The sequence below is a fragment of the Balaenoptera ricei genome, chromosome 5, assembly GCF_028023285.1.
Source record: "Balaenoptera ricei isolate mBalRic1 chromosome 5, mBalRic1.hap2, whole genome shotgun sequence".
NCBI lineage: Eukaryota > Metazoa > Chordata > Mammalia > Artiodactyla > Balaenopteridae > Balaenoptera > Balaenoptera ricei.
The window spans coordinates 113355470-113380534 of record NC_082643.1 but is presented as its reverse complement, the minus strand read 5'-3'; the positions used below and the strand labels follow the sequence as shown (position 1 = coordinate 113380534).

Below are 25065 nucleotides of genomic sequence, written 5' to 3'. Positions count from 1 at the left end.
AGAATCATCAAAAACGAATCTAGATCAATCTATATAAGCAAAGAACACAAAATTTATGAGTTTAGTTTTTGCTGCCTGTGTGTTTAAGTTTGGCAATTCAGGCAATGAGAATGTTGTATGAACTTGAATGCATGTATATTCAGGGTTATTTTGGAAGTGTATGGAATATAATGCAGAAAAGAAGAAACAGTTTCCACTCAGATTTTTACTTTTTAACAACACAATTGCTCACTGGCTTCATTATGTGCTTGGTTTAAAGAAAAAAGTAAGAATTCAACTGAGAATATGATCAGGAAGGTATTAAACTCCCTAAAATCTATAGGGAACACATTCATTTATCAATTTTGGGATGCTTATAACATGTTTTTCCTGCTTATAACAGGTCTTTTCTAAGTGGAAATTTTTCTATGCAGGCAGGTAAATGTCTAGTCTTAGGAAGATACTTTAACAGGGAAATAGCAGAAAGTGATCCAGATAGAATTCAAACCCGTATCTGTTTTATTCCAAAATCTTTTTCTGTTTCTAATAATTGTCTTTTTCTGTCTCATCTTTGTCCTGATTTGTGATCACAGACGTGGATAGAATGACTCACCTCTTTTCTAGAACCAAATCAGAAGCCTTTACTGTGGTAAACTGCTCAGCTTGGGAATGGCCTTGGTGACATCTTTCTCATCAGTGTCTGAGGAGGTAGCTGCCGGCCAGGATTCCCTCTACCTGGATATCCTGTACACTTGAGTTTCTCACCTTGCGGAGTGGGCGTAGGGAATGAGTAGCTGGGAAACGATCCTTTCTTGATCGGTTTTGTTTTCCCTCTTTGTTCCCTCTTTATGTGGGGGGATGGATTATTTCTCTACCTAGGTCTAAACAGAACTCTTTCCTTCTGAACCTGGTTTGCATTTACTCTATAAATACAAAACATCAGAGTGTGACATTTTTTGACCTTATCCACAGATTCAGGAGTACCATTAAAGAATAATTGAACTAGTGAAGTAATTGTGAGACTTGTATTATATCTTGTGTATAAATAATATAATATAGGATAGGATGATGTAATATATATTTATAGAAAAAATATATTGTAAAGATAAATGGAAAACAGCACTGCAGTCTAGTTGGAACCACCCTGCATTGCTTTCTTCTGTCTCTTCCCTGTTCTTCTGTCTGCCTGGTCTGCTGCCCAATCACATCTTTCCCCTCCACCTTGACACCCTCCCCCCGCCACGCAACCAAATTCCTCCTGCAGCTGGCATGAACCCCAGCCTTCTAAGATGAGGATTTTAACACACTCCTGGGAGCTTGTGTTGAAAGTGACAGAGCAAGTCAGACCAAAAGGAGAGAGGAGACTGCCTGATGACAAGATAAGAAAGGTTTCAACAATTGATGGGTTCTGCCTTCTAAAATTAGCTCTTTTGAAGTGCTGGAATTTCCATCTTTACCGATGTTATTTCTTGGCAGACATCCTCCTCGTAGTGATTGCAGTTGTTCCATTTGGAATTAGTTCAGTTCTTCAAAGCAAGGAGAATCTGTTTAAAGACTTAGCTGCAAATTGTGTTTTTGTTGGCGATGGTCATTCCTGGGCAACAACCAAGTGAGGTGACACTAACTGCATCCATCCTGGCTCATTATATGTCATTAAGATCCTTTCTGCAGATTAGGAATGGTGGAAGGTTGGAGAGAGCAGTGCCACAGCTGATTCCTGAGGAAGGACCTCTTAACTCATCTGTACTCTCAGGGGCTCATCACCCCACTGATGGTTAATACGGTTCTCTTGGGGGAAAAAGGGTATTAATATAAAATGTTCATGTTCGTCATCAAAAAATTGGAAATGGACTAAGTATGTATGATTTTAAAGCCAGTAAAATATTGTAGGTATATGCTGTAAGCACCGTGCCAAGTTTATTGATTTACAGTGGAAGATTACCTTTCCAGTATCTGAAATATCCATAACTACTCCCTGTGGCTCTCCATTTCTTGTAAATAATACATAGGGATTATGGATTGGGCTGGAATCAAAATGCAAGGAACTACCTCGTTTTGTGGGTCATTTCACCTGTAATAGAAACTGACATACTGTGTATTACTATTAGTATCCAGCAGATCATGGAGAATGCCCCTATATGACAGATTAAGTATCTTTTCGCTTTGAAGTTGCTATGTCAGTTTCTTGACAAATTTATTTCAAGACCACTCTTCCTGTGCTATGAAAGTCATTTACCTTATGTTCCTGTTGTTATTGTTGTTTTCTTGATGGAAAACTAAATTTTCTAATACAGTGTTGTTCAAACTAATGTGCATCCAAATCGCCTAAGGAATCCTGATCAAAGCGAACCCTTTTTCAGGAAGTCAGTCTGTAGAAATATAGATTCTTAATCTTAGATGGCGGTGGAGATGCTGGTTGTCACTACCCTTTGAGTAGCAAAGCTCTTAGTCATCCTACGAAATGGCTGAGATTTCTTGAGATGGGTTATTTCTATACAACCTAGCCCCTTTCTTCTGAACTTGGTTTGAATTTACTCTATAAATGCAAAATATGAAATCAGAGCGTTAAATTTTTTGACCTTATCCACAGATTCAGGACTGCCATTAAAGAATAATTGAACTACTGAAGTAATTGGAAAACTTGTATTATATAATACAATATAATATATTATACTGCATAATGTATTATATTGTATTATATTTATAGAAAAAATTTTATTGTAAAGATAAATGAAAAACAGCACTGGGGTCTAGTTTGCATGAAAATCTCACTTCTATTTATTTGAGCTGACATTGATGAGATATGCCATGTCTAGCAATGTCAAATGAGGTTGTTAGTTTTGTTTCTTAATGATGTATCCTCATGAGATCCTGGGATTAGGAGTTTGATATTCCTCACACAACACTATGGTCCAGCCTACAATAACTATTGACTTGCTAGGTACATAGTACAGAGATAGGTTATTAATTAGCTTTTAACTGGTAGATTTAAGGGTCTAGGAACTTGACAAAGGGATAAGCCATTCTGTGTAGGAGGTAGGGAATGTGTATGAAGGAGAATCAGCAAGTCATAAGATTGACAATATTTTTTAGAAGATTTAGCATTGGTATAATTAATAACCTTTTCAAAAGGTAAAACTGCAATTTAAAGATGAGTTATATTGAAGAATTCATATGCTGTAGTATTGGTGATAGCTGGAAAAAATGGCAACACAACCAAAAAGCTCCCAGTCAAGTCAAAAAAAAAAAAAGCAAAGGAATTAACTAGAAGTCAGTAATTATGTCTTTTACCTGTTCAGTATGAGTGAGAAAAATGCCATGATGTACGTGAAGGAGGAAGGACCAGTTTGATAATAAAGAGAGCAAGGGTTCATTCTTACTGTTGGAGATTTAACTCCCTGGTTATTAACTCATTTAACTATGTGTCCAAAAATTTCTTAGGCAGACCAAATGAGTAGACTGATTACATCAAATGGCAGTAATTCCACAGTTTAGACAGGCATAGATGGGAATGTAAGCAATGTTCATAAATTCTGGTTAGAATGGGAGCAAGATTAACCCTGTTAAATCCTGTTTAACAGGTCAGGCAAATTCCTAGAACCCAAGACATTGCTAACAGTTAGTGAAGGGCAGGATGTCCCGGATGAAGTTCTTGGCCTGCAAAGATCCCAGAAACGAATGACATTTCTGCAGCTGGAAGACGGGCCAGCAGTCAGACGTCAGACCACCCACCCATGTGTCTTATGCATTTTCAAGTTGCAGTTCTCGAGGGAAATGCAATGTCAATCACGTGCTGCCACATTTGTGGGAAAATTACAGTGGTCCCACCTCATCTGCAGGGGATAGGTTCCAAGACTCCAAGTAGATGCCTGAAAATGCAGAAAGTACCAAACTCTATGTATACTATGTTTTTTTCTTATACACACATACCTATGATAGAGTTTAATTTCTAAATTAGGCACACTAAGAGATCTACAAGAATGACTAATAATAAAATAGAAGTTATAACAATATACTGTAACAGAAGTTACGTGAATGTGGTCTCTCTCTCACAAATATCTTAATGTACTGTGCTCGCCCTTGTGGTGATGTGAGACGATAAAATGCCTACTTGATGAGATGAAGTGAAGTAAATGATATAGGCATTGTGAGGTAGCCCTGGGCTACTACAGTATTGACCTTCTGACAGTAGGTCAGAAGGGAGGAGTATCTGCTTCGGGTGATCCTGGACCCTGGAGCCATGACCATGATGTTGGATGTCAGGAGCGGACCAAGTGGGTGGTGGGGATTCAGAGCAGGTTGGACCAGGATGGCGCTGAAATGCCATCACACTAACCAGAATGGTGCACACAACTTAAAACTTCTGAATTGTCTATTTCTGGAATTTCTACTTAATATTTTTGTGAAAAACCATATTTTGACCACAGTTAACTGAAACTGTGGAAAGTGGAACTGCACATAAGGGGAGACTACTGTATTCTCACAGTGTGCATGACAGAGGACTTTGTTAAAAAGAAAAAACAAAAATACAGACATTTTTACCAGGAGCATAAAATAAGGAATGCAGTTAATACTCTTAAAACATACACATGGGCATCAGTAGGATTTTGATGTTTGAAGTCTAGTTCCAATGCTGTTAAACACAGGCCTGGGAAATAGTAAGAAGAGGGTAACTCAACAGTGAAGCATGTGACAAGTTCCAGCACCATCCACTACAATTGACTTGGGTCTTCTGAGCTCCAAGCCCATTTCCTCATCTGTAAACTGATATGATAACATCAATATGATAAAGTGGGAGCACATTTCACTCAGTGATAAGTTTTTTAAAAAAATACAACACGCATGCAAGAAATTTGCAGAAAGTAGTTAAACTAACAGTCTAAACTATTTGTATACAACAACTTACTCTTTCTCTGGGGATGAAATACTTCCCAGGTAAGTGAGTGTAGCCAGCTCTGTAATACTATGTCACAACCCACTGAGAAGTGCATTCCCCACTTGCCGTAGCAGAAATAGTAATTCTGGGGATATGATAACTTATTTTGTGATTTAAAAGTTTTTTAAAATAAAGCTGTCAGTATGGGAATGATAATACCTCTTTATAGAATTCAAGCAGGAAGTATCCTTTTGAACATGAAAAATTATTTCTATTTCTATTTCTATTTCTATTAGAGAGAAGAGATACTCATTCCAGAATCAGTCATTTTGTGATATCTGTATGACAAAAGAGGCATCCCACCAATGAGGAAAGAGGAAAGTGCTTCTCTAATCTTATCAAGTTTCCATTTTGGTTGTCTGCCAACTCCACTGGACTATGGAACACAAAGGGCATTGGCATTTGACAAAAGCTGGAAAGAGACCATAGTACCACCAGTAATAAGTGGACAGACACGGGCGGGTGACAATCGTGGCTTACAGGGCACTTTCCCAGAGCCCTTGCCACAGCTGCTGTTGCTGGTAGTTGAACCACTGTAAAAAATGTGGGTCATTTGGGGGCATGTTGCTAGTTCGGAAGTGGACAAAAGGAAGACAATCAGACAGCGCAGGACCAGCTTATGGAAATGCTGGGAAGTGTAGCTACTACAGCAGGGCTATGCTATCTAAATATATGCTAGTCATTCTGTTTCAATGTATAGTCTCCCACACCAGCTGAATTTCTCATATTTGTAAAGATTTTTGCCTGAAATTCCAAAGCATCGCAAGGTTCTTTTAGACTAATAAAACATGAATTAATACTATACTAGTAGAATTCAAATACTTCTGCAAGGATCAGAGTGGCTTTCCAGATAAGGACCAATTCCCTCCACATGGGTAATTATCAGTCATCTGTAGTGCTTCTTCAGATCTTCCACTCCCTCCACCGCCCCCCTTCTGATCATCTGATAGACACTTTTCTGAGTAGGTGGCCCCAGGGAAACGCTGTTTCTGTTGTATTCTTCAGGTGCATTGTGAGTATCCTTCATATGTGCTGGGGCTGATTATTAGAGTTACCTGGGCAGCTTTCTCAAAATACCAATGTCCCTTAACGCCAGACAAATCAGATTCTCTAGGAGGCAGTTCTCAAATACTGTATTTTTTAAAGCTCTCTAGGTGATTCTAATATGCCCCCAGGGCTTAGAACCACGCAGCTTTCAAGAATTAAAAATGAGGGACTTCCCTGGCTGTCCAGTGGTTAAGACTCCGCACTCCCAACGCAAGGTACACAGGTCAAAACCCTGGTCAGGGAACTAAAAGATCACGCATGCCCCGCGGTGCAGCCAAATAAAATAAAATTATTAAAAAAAATTTTTTTTTAAGTAAGAATTAAAAATGAGAACTGTCAGTCATTCATTCATGCCTCAGGGTGAATCAGTTCCCATGGACTGAGTTTTTCCAGAACCAAGAGGTATGAGAATGAGTGAATGAGAAATTTCAATAGCGGTGGTGAGCTGTAAAAAAAAGCAAACATTTTAACAGTCTGTAAATTTTGGGATAACAGAACTTATTTAAGTCAATATTTTGTTCAGTCTAAATTGTAAGCTCTTCAACTGGTTGAAAACCACTTGCAGAAAAAGAGCCTAAGGCTTTGCCTTCTTCTTGTGGCCAAGAGCAGGATATTGTTGTTATACACTCTCGATAAGTTTTTGTTAAATGTCCCTTTACCTGCTAGTTGTTAAGATCATAATAAATGAGGTTACCTAAGAAACATTAGAAACACAAGTCACTCTGGAAGAGTTTACTGTGGTATTTTTTTGGTTGTCCAAGAGGTGATCTTTATGCACAGTATTATTCATGGTTTTTTAAACCTTAGGTACTTCTTGAAGACTTTAAGATATTCATTAAAAAATATTACCCTTGATTGCAGTTACCAAGTAGTCACTGAAAGCACTTGGGCAATACGAACATGCTCGGTATCATTCAGATATTGCTAAGACTTTGAGTATCTGTTGATAACCTTAAGAATTCACACACACAAAAATATTGTCTCTTGGTTGCAAGTAAAAAGTGCTCAGAATTGAAGGCAAAAGATGATCCAAAAAAAATTAAAGAGAACTAGACCCTCAGAGTCAACGTTTGTTCTCTTTAGCAGAGTAAGTGGTAGAGATTGGTTGGGATTTGATACTTGAGTGCACAGAAACTTGGAAGTGAGGAGCAGGAAGCAGCTGATCATTGTAATTGCAGAAATAAAGACAGTACAGGCTTCCTCTGGCTTTATCTTCCTGTGGAAAGGAAAAGGGGGTGGGGCAGGGGAAACCCAACTTCTCCACCTTTCTGTGAAATGCAAAATCAAGTTTGGGGCTTATAGAAACATACTAGCCCTATCTCCAAAGGACATGGGAAAAGCACTCACTGAGTGAAAGAGCAAGTGAGTCAGCCCCATCTATGGCAGCCAGGGACTAGGGGAGTCACAGATAATTACCACATGCTAGGAGTATAGGGATACCAGGCAAATGGGGGTGACGGAACCATCCTGAACCATTCCCAAGTGTGCTTAATATGACGGGGCAGGTTATGTAAGGTATTCTGTCACAGAAGGGAAGGGACAGGACAAAGCCCTATCAAACACTTAGGTATGACAAAACAGTTTGTAACCAATTGGTAAGTTCTGAGATTCTTTGCTATGAAAATTCAGCCACAGTAGAGATTGTTGCAGTTATGTTAGAGATTGTTACCTGCCAAATGACAGGTTTAGCCGAAGGTGACTAGGGAAGGGGGCCAGAGTTTAAAAAGCTGAAAAAAATCTTAGACAAACAAAGTTCACTTCCACTTAAAAATCCTAAGTTAAAACACTCCGTTAATAGAAAGAGTTGGGTCAACTATATAGCCATTTTCTTCTTTGCTTCCAAATCACTTCCAAAAAGAGACAAAAGAGTAGACATATAAGAGAAAAGGTCCAGATGCATCAGTGCAAAAGGAAAAATTTTATGTGCATCGTTGTTTTCTAAAAACGTATCTGTGAGCCGCCCCCCCAAAAAAATCATGTTTAACAGGCAAAAAATACTTTGGAAAGAAGACAGATTTAAATAAGGGAAAATGTTACCCAAGGTCATCATGATTATCTATAGGTGTCTGCCCATCTCTGAAAAGTAAAATATTGACAGCCCAGAGCCCCAAGGGGATAAAAATGTATATTCAGTTCTCATTCAAATGAAAATGCATTGGGCTCAGGTCCAGAGAACAGTCTTGAATTTGTTTTTTTTTAAGCTTCCTAAATTTAACGAGCTGAAATTCTTAAAACCAGGCTTTCATAAAAACAAAAAGGTTTTTCATTTTGTTGTTTATTTTCTTAATTTAAAAAATACACACAAAAAGAAGTCCCATAATCTCACTTTTTTTCCTTAAAATTTACAAGTTAAGGTTTCCCTACCCTCTCACCTTGAGAGATAAGGCTTTTTTCTAGAATACTAGAGATATGTATCTGTACCTATCCATCCACGTGCCTATATCAGTATCTATAATTAATGATTTAACCTGATGCAAACCTTCATTAAAAAGATGGAAACTTGCATCCTTGGTTTAGGTAATCTATTGATATTATTCTATTTTTAGCTTTATCTGCTTAATCTGTGATAGTTTCTGGATTACAAGGCAGTTGTTTAAGTGTAGTTGATTGAAGGCAGATGATTGCAGAGCAGGTGCCTTGAGGCAGTGTAAAGGGCTGAGAAGCAGTGTAGGACTCCATCCTTATCTCAAACCTTCCCCCACCCTGCCTGCTCCTACCCACACAATGACCGTTTCTCAGCCGCTTACACGAACTAAACTCCAGTTTTCAGACTTTCCAGTGTGCATTTCTTTCTCCCTGGAACGTCCTTCCATTCTTCTCAAAGCCCAGCTCTTCCTCATTTTTGTGATCCCAATTGATGTGCCAGCTCTACCGAGATATTCTCATTCTCCATCTAGAAGAGCTTCCCACCCCCAAACATTGTCTCTCCCAGTATTCTTTTGTTTTCTTTCAATTCACACCATAGTGGGTTATTTTTGTTTATCTGTGGATTAGCATCTGTCTCTCCCCAATTCAACAGAACAAGCTCTGTGAGGCTCATGGTGGTGCCCATCTTTTTCAGTACTGTGCACCCAGCACTTCACATAGGGGCTGGCAGATAATAGGTGTCCAATAAGTATTTGTGGAATTAATGAGCTGTATATATCATTAACACAAATCCACAAACGTATAACTAGCTTGCTTTGCAACCATGTGGCTGTAAAGAAAGAGAAGGCTGCTCTTTGATTGCTTTTTATTCGTCATGTTTTACCAAATTGAAAGTTACTAGTAAATTTCTAGTAGTAGCTTTGTCAGTAGTAAATTACAGAGCATGCTGTGTTACTAAACTGGGTTACCACTCTTGAGAAACCCAAGCAACAGGGATAAGAATCTCTCTGTGCATTTCTATAATGACTTGGCAGAAGCTGTGGGATGGAGGAAAGAATTGGACTCACTCTCATCATAGGTCTGCTATTTTTTAGTCATTTATTAGTAACTTCTTTTCTTAAGAGCCTTGAAGAGCCTCCATTTTCTTACCTGTAAAAGGCAATCGTTTTGTCTCATAGGAACAAGGTAGATGATACATGACATACAGTTAAAACCTGCCATAATATATAAATGAATCTGCATGGCCTTGTTATTTTGAAATTAATGAAATGGGGAACACATGCAGCTGGCTGCCTGGGAATTCCAGGCATCTGTGAGCCCATTGCCAACAGTTGTTTCCACAAATTTGTTTTTGTCTCAGAGTGGGTTGCCCAGGAATCTATGTAATGTTAGTAAAAGTGTTTTGTGAATTGCAAAGTGCCAAATAAATTTCTGGTGTCATTACTATTATTACTATTATACGGTTAAAAATAGATCCTATTAATAAATAAGAGAAATCTATTAATAGTGACTATCAGCTTTTGCCTTTTAAATTTAGATAGACTTACTAGAAGCATACGCTTAACTGACATGGATATAAGAAGATCTCCAGTAACGTCAAAATATCTTCTAAAACCTTGGAAGATGCTAATGCTTCATAGTGTAACCAAGCAGGACCCTATGGGGCCTTCCTGGGACAGATCCCGCCCCCATACCCTCTGCTTCGGCTCCTCTCTGAAGTAACCTAGATAATAGTATCTGATGCACATTTCCTGAGTTGTTTTACAGACGCTAAAACCACCACCAAGTGAAAAGAATTAACTACTTGATGACCGTGAGCACGTAGCCCCCAAACCTACTGGCGCCTAAGGATTGCTGTTAACCCTTGTGACACCGCCCTGTTACCTCACCATCAACCAATCAGAGAACTGTACGTGAGCAGCTGCTCGCTTACCCTGGGACGCTCCTCCCTCACCTTGCCTTTAAAAGTGCTTTGCTAAAAGCCACGGGGAGTTCGGGCTTTTTGAGCGCTGGCTATCCTGGACTCCTCGTTCGGCAGCTTACAGTAAACGCTGCACTTTCCTTCACGACTACCCGGTGCCAGTACGTTGTTTTTACTGCACACAAGCAAGTGGACCCGAGTTTGGTTCAGTAACAATAGTGAAAATGTCCTCCTCACCAGGTAGTAGAAGGTGAGTTTGTTTGCTCCATTTTGGATTGACTTGGCCCTCTGCTTTCCACCTTCCCCCCAAAGAAATTAGTCACAATGGTGACCTTCTTAAGAGGAAGTGGCCATAAAGTGCAAAGTCACTGAAAGCAACCAGCCAGTAATCCAGGTTTATACTCAACCAAGGTAGATTTAATCCAGGGTCAGAGTCAATCACTGAATTCTAGTGCTGGAAGGAACTAAAATTTATTTATATTAACCCAAAAGTTCTCTTGATTTCCAGTCTTCTAAGGAAACAAAAGAAATTAGTTTTATTATATTTCTTGACCTATATATAATGCCAGACCATAAAATTTCCAGAGGTACTATTTTCCCTGCCAAACTTTGACCTGTGTGCTTATTACCCTGGAGCCCTTGGCCTTCCAGCCAAGAAGGAAAAAAGGGCGCAATTCTGCATTTATGTGAGTTCCACAGCTCTTTAAATGACAATCCCAGAAGATTATCAGGATGTTTCTATGATAAGGTGTTCTTTTCAGACCTCTGTTTCTTCTCCCTTCCCAACTTCTCTTTACCATCCCCTCCCAGCTTATCTCTGTGCTCTCTATTAGGGTATAGGAGGACAGGGTGTGGTTGTTATTTAGCCGCTAATTTTGTTAATTTAGCCTCAAACAGCAGTTTTACAAATGAACTAACATTTGAGAAACTGAAACACAAAGGTGATACAAAACTCAGAAAAGTACGGTTGACCTTTTGTCAGCTAGTCAGAGGACAAAAGAATGCTATTCAAGAGTAGAGTTCGGTGTGGTTATTGGTTGAAGCTGGTGTAATTAGAGGTAGCTGGCAGATCCTGCAGAATTAGTTACTCTGGGTAAATAAGAAAATATTCATAGGACCTCCCTGGTGGTCCAGTGTTTAATACTCTGTGCTTCCACTGCAAGGGTCACAAGTTTGATCCCTGGTCTCCCTGGTGTCCAAGGTTGGGGAACTAAGATCCCGCGTGCCAAGCTGCAAACTGAAGGGTAAGACTGCATCTCAGTCTTTCATTCAGTTTGAGGAAGTGCTGATTGCTCTTAATTTAGGTGAGTGTGTGTATCTGTCAGTCAATGGCATACATAATCAGTCCTAGCTTTGTTTATGGCAGGACAAACTTTCCTTATTACTACTTATGAAACCACATAACTCAGATTGGGACTTGAACCCACCGTCTTTTCATTGAGATCACACACCTGATCTCAAGACTTAATGAAGCTTAGGTTCTTTATGTCTCCTTGTGGAAAGAACTCAGTGAGAGACAAAGTGATAGGTAAGAAGTGTTTATTTACTTCCTCTTCTGCCTTATTTCCCACATCATTGTTACCGAACGCAGGTTTGTGTGCCCGATGCACGGTAAGGCCAAACGAAACCAAACATTGCAGTTTGGAAAAGAGAAAGGTTTATTGCAGGGCCAAGCAAGGAGAACAGGTGGCCTGTGCTCAAAAAATCCGAATTCCCTGATGTTTTGGGGAGAAGAGTTTTTATAGGCAAAATTCGAGGGGAGGGATACAGGGTATGTGACTTTCTAATAATTGGCTGATGGTGAGGTAACGGGGGTGGTCTAGGAATCTTATGCTCGGCCTGAAGTTACTGTCCTGCACCTGAGGGGAGGCCTTAGTTCCTGCAGAAGAACTCAAAGATATTGTTATGTATATCCCTTGAGGTAGAACCAGTATCCTGCTTTAATTGTTGCACTGTAGTTTCTTGATTGTTCCTCCTTTGTTTCTGCATTCCGTATTTCCCTGACTGGTAGCCATTTGCTCTGCCCTTTGGAACTTAGGAAAGGTCTAGGAGGCTGAAGCCTTTATCCTGCAAATAAGAAATGGGGGACCTGGAAAGGCTTTTGTGCCCAGGAGGGCCCCATGGGGTCCTGCTTGGTTTCATCATCACTTTCAAATGTGGAACACATTTACCAAACTGGAATAATCCTCACTCTCCAGATAAACACTGTCTAGCCCATGTTTCACACTGTTCCTTCATTCTGGAATGTCACATTCCTAGTCTCCCCTGTTCCCTATCCTGCCGTGGTGTTAAGTCCTACCAGAAGTCATGTTCTCTTACAGCCTTGTAATCCCTCCATCAGCTGACTTAGCACAATTCTTTTTATGACTTTATTATGACTGACCGTGTTCTTTCATGTGTGATAGTCACTACTAGTTAGTAGACTCTGAGGGCAGGAAGGGGTGTAATGCTTCTATTCCCCACTGTGCTTAACATGGGGCTTCGCGATTGGTAGATCTCAGCGATGGAGTCCTGAAGGAAGGAATATATTGTGGGGATCAGAACCAGATATCAATTGTGCAGTCAAATATATTCTAGTTGTTTCAAATATTTATTTTATTTTCACATATTTCTATTCAATATATAAGAGGCCTTCCCTGCCCACCATAACTGATGGACTCCTGTCACTCCTGGCCCACTTGCTGTGCTTTAATTTTGCACCTGACAGCATATCACTGCGACTGTGGATACGCTATAGAGCCTCCAGTTAGTTTCTGTCTGCCTCTGGAATGTAGGCTTCATGAGCTCAAGGGCTTCATCTTTTTTGACACTTAGAATCTTTAGCAAGAACTCAGTCAGTATTTCTTGAACAAGTGAATGGATAACTGAAATAATCATAGGCTTTACTCTGCTAAAGTATGGATAGTATCGGTTCTAAGTTTCTAAAAGTATAAAAACAGGCTTCCTAATAACTTGTTTTGGAGGTTTAGACCTTAAGTTTTCAGAGTAATTCTAAGAAATGGAAGCCCTTCCAGGAATGCTGTTTAGAGGCGTTCAACATGGTCCTGAGTTTGACACACCATTGTAGGCTATCATGCAACGCAGCCTCTAACAAAAATAGGCTGTCTTGAACCCCTGGTAGTAGAACTACTTGCTTTTATACCAAGAAGGTTGGGAAAAGCACCAAAATCTGTATGTGACATGTGCTGAGAAGTTCATGCTGTGAGACCGAAAGTTCTTAGGAGGTTACCTAAAGTGAAAAAACATGTCAGCAGGGCCTGTGGTGGGTCCATGTGTGCTAAATGGGTCTGTGACAGGATCAAGCTCACTTTCCTTAATGAGGAGCAGAAAATCCTGGTCACAGTGTGAAAGGTACAAGCGCAGAGTCAGAAAGCTTAAAAAAAAAAAACAAAACTTTTTTGAGTAATAAAAAAAAAAAACCCTAAAAGACTTGTTCTATTTAAAAAAAAAAAAAAAGAAAGTAACTATGCTAAATAACTATAAGAGGAGGTTTCAAGTGTAGTCAGGGCTTCCCTGGTGGTGTAGTGGTTGAGAGTCTGCCTGCCAGTGCAGGAGACACGGGTTCGAGCCCTGGTCTGGGAAGATCCCACATGCCACGGAGCAACTGGGCCCGTGAGCCACAACTACTAAGCCTGCGCATCTGGAGCCTGTGCTCCGCAACAAGAGAGGTCGCGATAGTGAGAGGCCTGCGCACCGAGATGAAGAGTGGCCCCCGCTTGCCGCAAGTAGAGAAAGCCCTCGCACAGAAACGAAGACCCAACACAGCCAAAAATAAATTAATTAATTAATTTTAAAAAAAAGAAAAGGGTAGTCAGAGCTCAGAAACATTTTAGTTTAATTTGGTGAGTTTAACTCTTTCTTATCTTAATTTTCTTCTTTCAATACCAAAAGAGTATACTGGGAAATAACTGCTTCTCTTCAGCATAGGACTTTGCTCCCCAGGCAGACGTTGGAGTTAAGTCAGGGGTTAAACAAAAGGTCAGAGGATGAGGAGGTGATGCTGCCACACCAGTTTCTTCCCGTCCCCACTTTCATCTCAGACTCTGTGATCCTCTAAGCCTCATCTTCCTAAAGCATGTCACCCGACCTCCTTTCGCTGTTTGCCCAAGTGCGATATCACCCGGTGCTTTGCATACAAATTCAATTCCTGTTCACATCGTGCAGAGTGTAACATTTGTAAGGAAATGGAAATGCTTTTGCTGTGCTTTCAAAGTAGGATGAGGCTGGCCTTGAGCTTTGAGGTTTATCTGTACAGCACCTGGCACCCAGGGGACCTCAGGAAATATTTGAAGAGATGAATGAACCGTGTACAGAGGAGGCAGCCCAAAGGCCACTGCAGGTCACAATGGAACACTCTTTATCAGCACTTATCTGACTTGATTGCTTGGTGACACTCGACCCTCTCTTTGCTTTGACCTTTTTTCCATGATACTCCTTGGTTTTCCTCTTACCTTTTGGTTGTCTCTTCTTATTCTTTCCTGCTTGTTTTTCACCTCCCCCTTAAATGGTGATACCTCCCTCCCAGTTAGGTTCTACCCTGATCCTCTGAATATTCCCCCTGGATGACCTCATCCAGGTTCGTGACTTCAGCCATCACCATGCAAATGTGGATGACTTCCAAATAGATATCTTTGTATACCAGCCCAGCCCACATTTCTAAGTCCCACATCCTATGTGTCTCTTTCTTTCTTTCTTTTTTTTTTTAAATTAATTAATTAATTTATTGTTGGCTGCGTTGGGTCTTTGTTGCTGCGCATGGGCTTTCTCTAGTTGCAGCGAGCGGGGGCTACTCTTGGTTGTGGTGCGTGGGCCTCTCATTGCAGTGGCTTCTCTTGTTGCAGAGCACAGGCTCTAGGCACACAGGCTTCAGTAGTTGTGGCTCATGGGCTCTAGAGCGCAGGCTCAGTAGTTGTGGCACGTGGGCTCAGTAGTTGTGGCTTGCGGGCTCCAGAGCTCAGGCTCAGTAGTTGTGGCACACGGGCTCAGTTGCTCTGCGACATGTGGGATCTTCCCGGACCAGGGCTCGAACCCGTGTCCCCTGCACTGACAGGTGGATTCTCAACCACTGCACCACCAGGGAAGCCCCTATGTGTCTCTTTCAATCTCTACCAGTAAGTCACACATTCTTATTTACTATTAGTAAATACTAGAACACCACTTCTTTACTCCCCACCCACAAAGCTAACACCAGCTACCGAGTCAGACAAACCAGAAACCTGAGAACCACCACCTACTCTCCCGTTTGCCTTTCTCCCCACATTAAATTAGTTGCTAAGACCTGTCTGTTCTACCTTCTCTGCTGAATCCATTTCAATTCACGTAGGGAATGATTACTCTGATGGGTTACCATCTTCCAAATGGCATTCGCCTATCCATCTTCACCAGTCCTGGCCTCTTCTCATGACGAGAATTGCAGTTACCTGGCATCTCTGCCCATCAGCTTACATTCCCCCAGGTGTCCTCCATGTGACCATGGCTGGGCGGGCTTTCTAAAAATTTTATCTAACTCTGCCCCTCCTGCTTCAACCCTCAGTGGCCCCCTGTGCCTTCAGGATCAAAAGTTCAAACTAGTCCCACGTAGGTAGAAAAGTCATTCAGGATACTACCTCCTAATCCTCCAACCTCATTCCCTACTCCTCTGGCGCCCTGGTCAGTCCAAACTCCTTGTTCAGTTTCCGACATGCCCCACTGAATGCTTGTCCCCGCCGTGCTTCCTGCCGGAGCGCTTTTTCTCCTGTTCTTTAGCTGTTCTGCTGTTTGAAAACTGGTTCGTTCCGCAAGAGAGTTTAGTTTCACTTCTGCCTTCCTTTTTTATGCCTTCTTCTGTCCTCTTCACATCCCTCTGAATGTTTGGAAGGCACTGTAAAATTGTGTCCTTGTCTCTCTCACTAGACTGAGCAGTCTGAGATATGTGTCTCTGGCATCTAGAACAGCATAGACCAGTGTTTTTCAAAGTGGGACCCGCAGGCCTTCCTGTGTCAGAATCATTTAGCCATTGTCAACACTCATGTTCTTAGGCCCTCCCCTCCCCCATAGGACCTAGAAAATCAGAATTTCTGGGTGTTTTAAACAGACTCCCCAGGTAATTTTTATGAGTATATGTATTCAACCAATATATTTAAGTAAACAAATCAGCTGGAGCCTTTGAGCTTATTTTTAAATTCACATACACTTCAGTAACTTGGATTTGTTGCTGATACTTCTATCAATACTCCTCCTGTTTATAGAAGACCATTTAATTTCCTAGAGAAAAGTTTGCCTCTATGTCATAAAATGAACTGGGGATTTGGAAGTCCTGTGGCCAATTCTAAACACTTTGATAAACAATTTGAACAGTTCAAATTAAATAATCCACACAACTAGATTTAAGCAGCCCTGATGACTCTTCTTGTTCTTTCGGTGAGCATTTGGCCTCATCTCTCTGGAACTCAGTTTTTCTCTGCAAATTCAAATCACTGGGCATAGCTCCAGATGGCTTACAGGAATTTGAAAATCATTGTGGCAGATATTTTATGTGTTTCATCATTTTCAGTTCAATGTCCAAGGTGTAGCCCCTACACATAAAATAAAATTATTGCTCAGGAGACTTCCTCAACTATAGAAGACTATTTATATACGAAGAAAGTAAAAAACAGTGCAGCCGGAACTTCTATATACAAGTGGGAGTGAGAAGTCTCTAGTGATCTTTAAACTCACCAACTATCCCCTTGAATAGAAATATGTACTTACCGATGTTTATATGCATTTAAGTGCCAATATAAATACCCACTCGTGCACAAATGTAACTTTGCTCTCTTTGATATCCTGCAAGGATTTATATTCGTGTGCATATAAACTAGCCTGAAAATCCTGGAGCCTGCCAGATGGGTTGCACCTTGAATAAGTATAGCTGTTGTGAACTTTAGCCCACATGTTTGCTTAAAGAGAACTACCCAGTCCCTGGTGGCTGATGCTTTTGTCCGGTTTGCGCAGTGCTTATTATTGTGTAACTTTAATTTGCCCAAAATTGTCCACAAAGCATTTTGTCCTTTCGTTTTTCTGGACAGTTATTCCCTTGGGCCAGTGTGTTGCTCCTGCTTTAGCATTCAGGGCTCAGTCATTTTTAATACTTGACCAACCAAGCTCAACTAAGTGAGAGTAATTGTGGCCAAAATGCCTAGGCAGGATGTCGAGAGTTTTTGGGTTTTGTTTTCCTGGTGTTTTTTGGTAACAACACAATAGATCAGGTAGCCTAGCATCTTTTATAGAAGGAGCCTCTACAAAGGTCACTATATAAGCATTTACATTTTAGAGGTAATGGCTTGCTTGTTCCCACCCACATTATTAAATCGCTGCAGCATGCCATGTAGTCCAGTAGCAAAGAACTTGGTACGTTGTATTCAGAGAAGTTTGAATAGAAATTCAGAGTATTCGTTAAGAGTATGTTGCGAACTATCAGAAAAATTAACAAATAGAACCTTAATTAAGTATGGAGATTTCCTTGTTTCATTCAACAGAAGTCCGGAGCATGCAATCTAGAGTTGATGAAGCAGCCCAGTGATGCCATCTGGAAGGCAAGCTCATTTCATCTTTCGTGCCGCTGGCTTTCTCTCTCATGGCTATAAGATGGCTGCCACCAGGCGTCCAGTCTGTGACAAGGCAGGAAAGAGAAGTGCAAAGGAGCAAAACTCCAAAGGGTGTGTCAGCTAAATCAAGCACGCGTCCCCAGAAGTCCCACCTGGCCGCTTCTGCTTCTGCATCATTGCCAGAACTCTGTCACATGACTAGCCCTGGACCAATCGCTGGAAGGGAGCCAGGGAGAAGGGCATTGTGATTGGCAGTTCAGTCATACCGCCATCCTCAGACAGCTTCCCTAAGGATCCAGTCCATTGAAACTAGGGTTCCAACCGAAGGACATCTATGGAGCACATCGCTTGCTAGAATGTTTGCCCTGGTGCTGTTGCCATCTCTTGAGAGACTCAGGGACTTTCCAGGTGATGACTCTGGGGACATTCCTCTCATGTGGCGAGAAGTGAAAGCAATCCAGTCTAGACGTGCCTCACCTGAGAAAATATATACAATACAATAACAAGGTTCGATCTTTACAAGTAATCATTAAATTTCTCTTCGGTAGGGACGCTCCCCAAACTTTCTCAAAATACACTTTAGTTTAAAACAATTTATACACAATTTTCTGGGAGTAAATCTGTTGTATAGAGCAAGATAAACCTGTCCTTTAAAAAGGTTTATTTTACCTTTGAGGCATGAATATAAAATTCATAACGTAAAATCTTGGTAATCACTCACTTACTTATTGGATCTTCATAAGTGTGTTCCACGGGAACTTAGAACTTTACAAGTTCTGCCCTGTTGGTTGGGAAAATGGGTGAATGTTTTCTTAGTCCTGAAACTGACATTATTGCACGCCGCTGGTTGACACAGGAGGGAGCATAATTTTATAGCTAAGATCACGATAAGCACCAAAACCATGAGGAAATATTACACTTTGCTGCATTCCCCGTACTCACAGATGGGTAGAGTGAAAGTAATTTGCAGAAATCACCTGACTAACCTCATACACCCATACATTGAACATTAGACCATGTGATCAGTTCCTATGAAATGACTCCCCAACTAAGAATGTTCAGACTGGGGACTTCCTGTATCCACATTGCACACGCCTGCCTTATCTTCAGCTCCAGGCCCTGCCCTTATCTAAAACCTGTGCTACTCACTCAAGCTCCTGCTTTGATCTTATCAGTGAGCAACCTCTATATATCACAAGCAACAGCATGTTGACTTCATTCATTTAAACGCTTCAGTGGCTTCCTATTGCTCTTAGGATTAAAAAGAAATGTCTTAACATAGTCTATGAGAGCCCTCATAATCTTGCTTCCACCTATCTTGGACCATCAGCTCAAAACTCTCAAAACCTACTCTTGGGATCTGAAGGTCAAGCACACTAAATTCCTTATAGTTATTTGAATGTGCTCTCTCTCTCTCTCTTGCTTCGGTCTCTGCCCATGCTATTCCCACTTACTCATCTTGTCTAAATCTGGGTGAGGGTGCATCCGTACTATTATTGGAGTGTTTCCTTATTATCTTATTCCTCCACTTTCCCATACACTTGTCTATTACCCCCCAAAGACTTTAAAGTCTCCAAGGAACCAGGGAGTGTGTCTTTTTTGTTAACTCTCCTCAATGCCTTGCGCATAGTCAGTACTTAATAAGTATTTGTTGAGTTGCAATATGAAAGAATGAATCAGAGCTCTCCTTACTCTTAGCCCAGATAAACTCTTAACAGTACAAATTCAGCAAAATTTGGCACCGTGAGCCAAAAGGCTTTGTAAATTTTTATTAATTAGGAGGTAAATAAATATCTTTGATCTCTGTTATTAGACTAAACTATCATCCTCCAAGCAATTCTTGAAAAAGTATATCTTTCAACTGAAGTAGCTCATTACTTACGAAGAAAAGTTCCTAGGTTTCAGTTTTCTGGTTAAAGGGCAAAGAATTTTAGATTAATGTGTTTGTTAAATGCTCACATAAATGAGAATCTTGAGAAGCTTAGTGAGGTGTAGGCTTACCTTCTCATCCTCAGAGTCGTAGAGCAGCTACAGTGCAATGTCCTGTCTCTGTTCTTAACGCAGAGTACAAGAGATTGCCTGCCACTCTTCCTTTCTTTCAGTTTTCCTCTCTTGTCGAAGTCTTTGCTAGTTGTAATGCACTGATATTTTTTTTTGTAAATATGATATTAGCCAGCAGTTTTTTATTGGATTGTAGGATGTAATTGATTTTTTTTTTTTTTTAATTTATTTATTTTCGGATGCGTTGGGTCTTTGTTGCTGTGCGTGGGCTTTCTCTAGTTGCGGCGAGCGGGGGCTACTCTTTGTTGCGGTGCGTGGGCTTCTCATTGCGGTGGCGTCTCTTGTTGCGGAGCACGGGCTCTAGGCGCACGGGCTTCAGTAGTTGTGGCTCACGGGCTTCAGTAGTTGTGGCTTGCAGGCTCCAGAGCGCAGGCTCAGTAGTTGTGGCGCACAGGCTTAGTTGCTCCATGGCATGTGGGATCTTCCCGGACCAGGGCTCAAACCCGTGTCCCCTGCATTGGCAGGCGGATTCTTAACCACTGCACCACCAGGGAAGTCCGATGTAATTGATTTTGATGTGCCTTACAGTTATGTTATCTTTGAGGTAGGAAATCAGAGAACCCGGAGGGATGGTGGTGGCTGAAGACAGGGAGCTCGATAATCATGATGATCTTGACGTAGATCAAGCTCAAGTCTAAAAGTCTTGTAAGAGTCGTATTGAAGTGCAGACTTTTGGGGTTACTGTTTGCTCTTAGTCTGTTCAGGCTGCTATAACAAAATACCACAGACTGAGTCGCTTAAGTAACAACGTTTTCTCACAATTCTGGAGTCTAGAAAGTCCAAGATTAAGACACCGGCAGATTCAGTGTCGAGAAAGGGCCTGCTCCCTAGACGGTCCTGTTCTCTCTTTAACCTCGCACGGAGCTTTCTTTTATAAGGGCACTAATTCCATTCAGGAGATCTCTGCCCTCATGACCTAATCACCTCCCGCAGACCCCACCTCCTATCATACCACAATGGAGGTTAGGATTTCAACATGAATTGTAAAGGGAACACAGACATTCAGACCACAGGACTCTTCTAGATTCAGAAGATTAGGGAGGTGGGAATCTGCAGCCATAAGAAGCACCCCAAGCAATTCTGATGCACGTAGTCCTTGGACCATATTGAGAAACACTGAAGATTTGCTAGGTGAAAGCGCTCAGTCAGAAAATGTACACTTGCATATAGATGTTAGAAGACTAGCACCTCCAAGTCCACTTAAACTCTTTCCAGATTATCAGGTGTCAAGTTAGAAGGTGGGAGAAAATTGGCATCTAATCACCCACCACCTTCCATAGAAACACTTCTTCCAGAGGCTTCCCAAGCCACCAAAGGGGCAACAGTGAGTTACTGGTTTGTCATTACTGGAAATTCCAAGCCTCCCTCCCTTTTTTGAGTCTGCCCTCCTCCCTCCCAACTCAAACTAGGATCTAACATTTTTTGTTTATGACTTTCACTTTAGCAGGTTTTTCTCAGTCTCTAATTCTCACTCCCAATCTCTAGCTCTCTTTTCTCGCTCAAATTAAAACTTATATTGTTTTTATTTTTTAATTAAAAAAGTAAAAAATATATCCTCTTTTAAAATATGTGTTGCATAGACACAAGTGGAAAATAAAACTTACCCATAAACCAGCCATCTCAGTGTAACTTTTTAATAAAGAGTAAATAAAGAAAATTAACTTTTATTCACCCCTTTCTTTATATATATTAATGTAGTTTTGGCCTTTCATTTCACAGGCAGAGAGAGATCTGAGTTCTGTAAGGATGTGAAGATATCTTTTGCGACATTAGAAAGGATGAACTAGGGAAATACAGAGTGTTTTAAAAAGTAAGTTGTAAGTTTTTGGCCTTTAAAGAAACGGCTATACCTTATATTTGGAGTGTTATGATAACTGCCTAAAATTGGGATTAGGTTATAGTGTATATAGCATTATTACTTGGTCAAAAATTTAAAACCTAACTGCAACTCACTTAAGCTCTGGAATAAAAGGCCTAATTTTTTTTTTTTTTTAATGGAAATAGATAGTTGCTACAGTGTATTTTAAAAGAAATTCACTTAGTTCCTTTTTTAGTTTTAAAGTCATATTTTATTCATTTTATTTGCCTCTTTTTCTAAAGTTTTGATTTCCACAGTACTATTGGGCTTTGCGTCTTATATGTATATTTAGAGAAATACACATTAAAAAGTCACTTGTGTCCTACATCCCCCTGCTGACTCAGGAAAAAAACTGAAAACTTATTTCCTTGTCCTTGTCAGGAATTATTATCCCTTTTTTTGCCACTTGGACCTAAAACCAGTTTGCCAGTGAAGCAGAATTAATGTGCTTGTAGAAAGTCAAATTCTGTCTCTAGTTGGGAATAATCCTGTCAATTTTTTGAAGAACCAGCCTTTGATTTTGTATATTCAGGTTTGGGTTTGTAGAAGGAAATCCTGAAAGAACACTACACATCTTCTTTATGAGAAAGATTAAATAAATTCATCTCTAGTGTCAAGCTACTTTAGATCTGTCTTAATTTAAGATTCTACCGTGGTACCTCATAATCTTTGTCTACAGACTAACTTAATTCACAAAAGATCAGAAACTGAGAAGTTTGGGGATTTCTTAGGAACTCAGATTTACAATTATAATTACCCCCTAAATAAAATGTTGTTTGCTTATACAAATTAATAAACTTTCTTTACCATAGTCTAGATACTTTTATGCTCATTCTTCCTGAATGATATTTATGACTATGCAAGCATAGCTGTATTTATCAATAGACGAAAAGTTACTGAAAGAAGCAGAATTACTGTTCAGATGTACACTTAGATATATGCTCAAACGATATCTCAGTATACTGAAATTTCCAAAGGCAAAATTAGAGGAACCTGGTAATTGTAAACACAGAAGACAGTTCTTGCCCTTGTTATTTTTCTCTGCCTTTTCTCTGCCTAGCTTTTCCCAGAGGGGTTCACTCCCTTACTATAAGTCTTTTGCTCAAATTCACCTTCTCAGTGTGTCTGCCCTGGCCACCTTACTTAAATTGTGGTCTGTCCCTCACTTCCCGCCTTATTTTCCCCTCACACTGCTTTACTTTCTCTTCTTTCCATCGTATGTATAATCTTGTAACATATCTTATTATTTATTTTCTTATTTATTGTCTGTCTCCAGACATGTAACCTCCATGAGCACAGGCTTTTTTGTCTGTTTTGTTCATTGACGTATTCCCAGAGCCTAGAACTGTGCTTGGCACATGGTAGGTGCTTGATTAGTACTTCTTGAATGAATAATCAGGAGTTCCAACTGGAGTCGGAAAAGAATATGGAAAATTTCTTTTTCTGTGGGGTTCTTTGTGCTGTCAAAATGTACAACTTTTCTTCCTTGGAGACGCTATTAAGACCAGACATAAGATAAGTTTTCAGTGAACATATGCCATATCAATTTCAGTGAATATATGACATAAATTGTTAGATTCAGTCAATTTACACCCCTAAAATTCATCAAATTAATGAGAAAAAAAAAAGGAGTCATCGTCTTGGTGTCATTTAGGTAAAACCTCTGCTTTTTTGCTTTATCATATGCAGTTACGGATAAGAACTCTTGATCTCAGTACCCACCCATGTACAGTCAGGCAAGGCTGTTTTGCCCATGGTCATACGCGTGCCGCGTCTTTAATGAGAATATTATAGACTGATAGACCTCACAATGGACCTGTTCAAAGAGTTTGTAGGTGGGAGAAAGATTTAAGTCTAAAAATAGAGATTAGATTTTGGCATCACATGCCGCTCTTGAGATGAAGAATCTTCTTATTGGAGCTACTTTGTACTGAGAACTGCTGGTCCAGTCTCTGCCCCTTGACTGCTCTGATGAGTGGCGTTCTAGCCCAGCTGCTCACTTCCCTGCCCCAAGCAGCCAGTAGGAGCCAAATGAGGAGGATATTGATGAGAAAAGGAGCCTCTCAAAGCCCTTTCATAATTTCAGTCCTTTTTGACTTATGGGTAGACTCCCTTGGGTGTTCCCTTTTTGTATAAAGCTCTAAGGGAAGTTATGGGTGAAAGGCAGGACTAGAAATTGAAAACCAATTACCTAGAATCATCAACTGTTGCTGACCCAAAGCAGAAGATGCACCAAAGGTCAAATAGCTGATAGATATTTGCTCATGATCAGTCAGGTTCACCCAATGCCAGGTGTGTAGAATTGAGGGAAGATTCTTGGCCAGTAACTGGTTTGGAATAATCAGATTGTGCCATATCTGTATCCTGTGGTTATCCTTTGAATGTCTGCTGACATCCAAGAAATGATGCCAGTTTTACAAATCTGGGTTAGATCAGAACTTTACCTTATGGCCAGGTTTGCTTTCACCTCTCACCACCAAGGCAGAAGCAACCTCACAATACAGCACTGTTATATCCACCCGTGGGGCTGCGTGGCCAACTGATCTCAGCTCAGACTTGCTGCAATCAACATTTTTTATTGTGAAAATACTTTAAGTTGTGCAAAGAATGAGCATTGTACAATATTAATTTCCTAACATTCCATGGGCCTTTTAACTGCAGTGTAAATCAGCCAAATGGTCAAATTCAACTCTTTTCTTTACTGGTAGCCTAGTAATTAAATGACTATAAAAGGATCTGCTTTTTCCTCCTACTATAAATAGGTCAGAAAAAAAAAGCATATCTTCCATAACATTAAAAAATTTTTCTTTTAGAAATACCTAATTTACCACACCACCCCCCCTAGTTGCAGACATCTGAAATAAAGCAAACTTTCCTTTCCGCCTAAAAAAAAAAAAACCAAAAAACAAAAAACCTAATTTAGAAGGCTTATTTATAGCCGTTTTTAATTGTTATTATTTCTAAACATACTTTTAGGTGGACCAGTACTTTTCAGCTCAGTTGAAGAGTGACCTGTGTGTGCCATCTAAGAAACTTATGTCCTGTGTCCTGTCTAGGACTTTTTATATGAATAAAATGTTCATTCAGATCATTGTTTCACAATGTTACCGCTCTTCATACTCAAGCTGAGATATCTAAATGATGTGTTTTCATAAAAGCTCTTGAATATTACAAATTTGGATAGTGCAATTTTGCTTATTTATTATTTTCAAAGTACTCACAAAAGGCTAATATCAAATTCACAGATGTTCTGGTATCATGTATACCTTTAAAATGACTAAACAGGACTTGAAATGCTTTTGGCCATAGAGACTCAACCAGCCTGACTTTT

At 40.3% G+C, this 25065-nt stretch overlaps 1 protein-coding gene and 1 pseudogene across 2 annotated transcripts in view; both read left to right on the top strand.

Annotated features, from left to right (window-relative positions):
- Positions 1–25065, top strand: part of ELOVL6 (ELOVL fatty acid elongase 6) — a 143361-nt gene that overhangs the window by 37633 nt on the left and 80663 nt on the right. The window lies entirely within an intron of this gene.
- On the top strand, positions 13280–13628 carry LOC132366622 (large ribosomal subunit protein eL34-like; annotated as a pseudogene).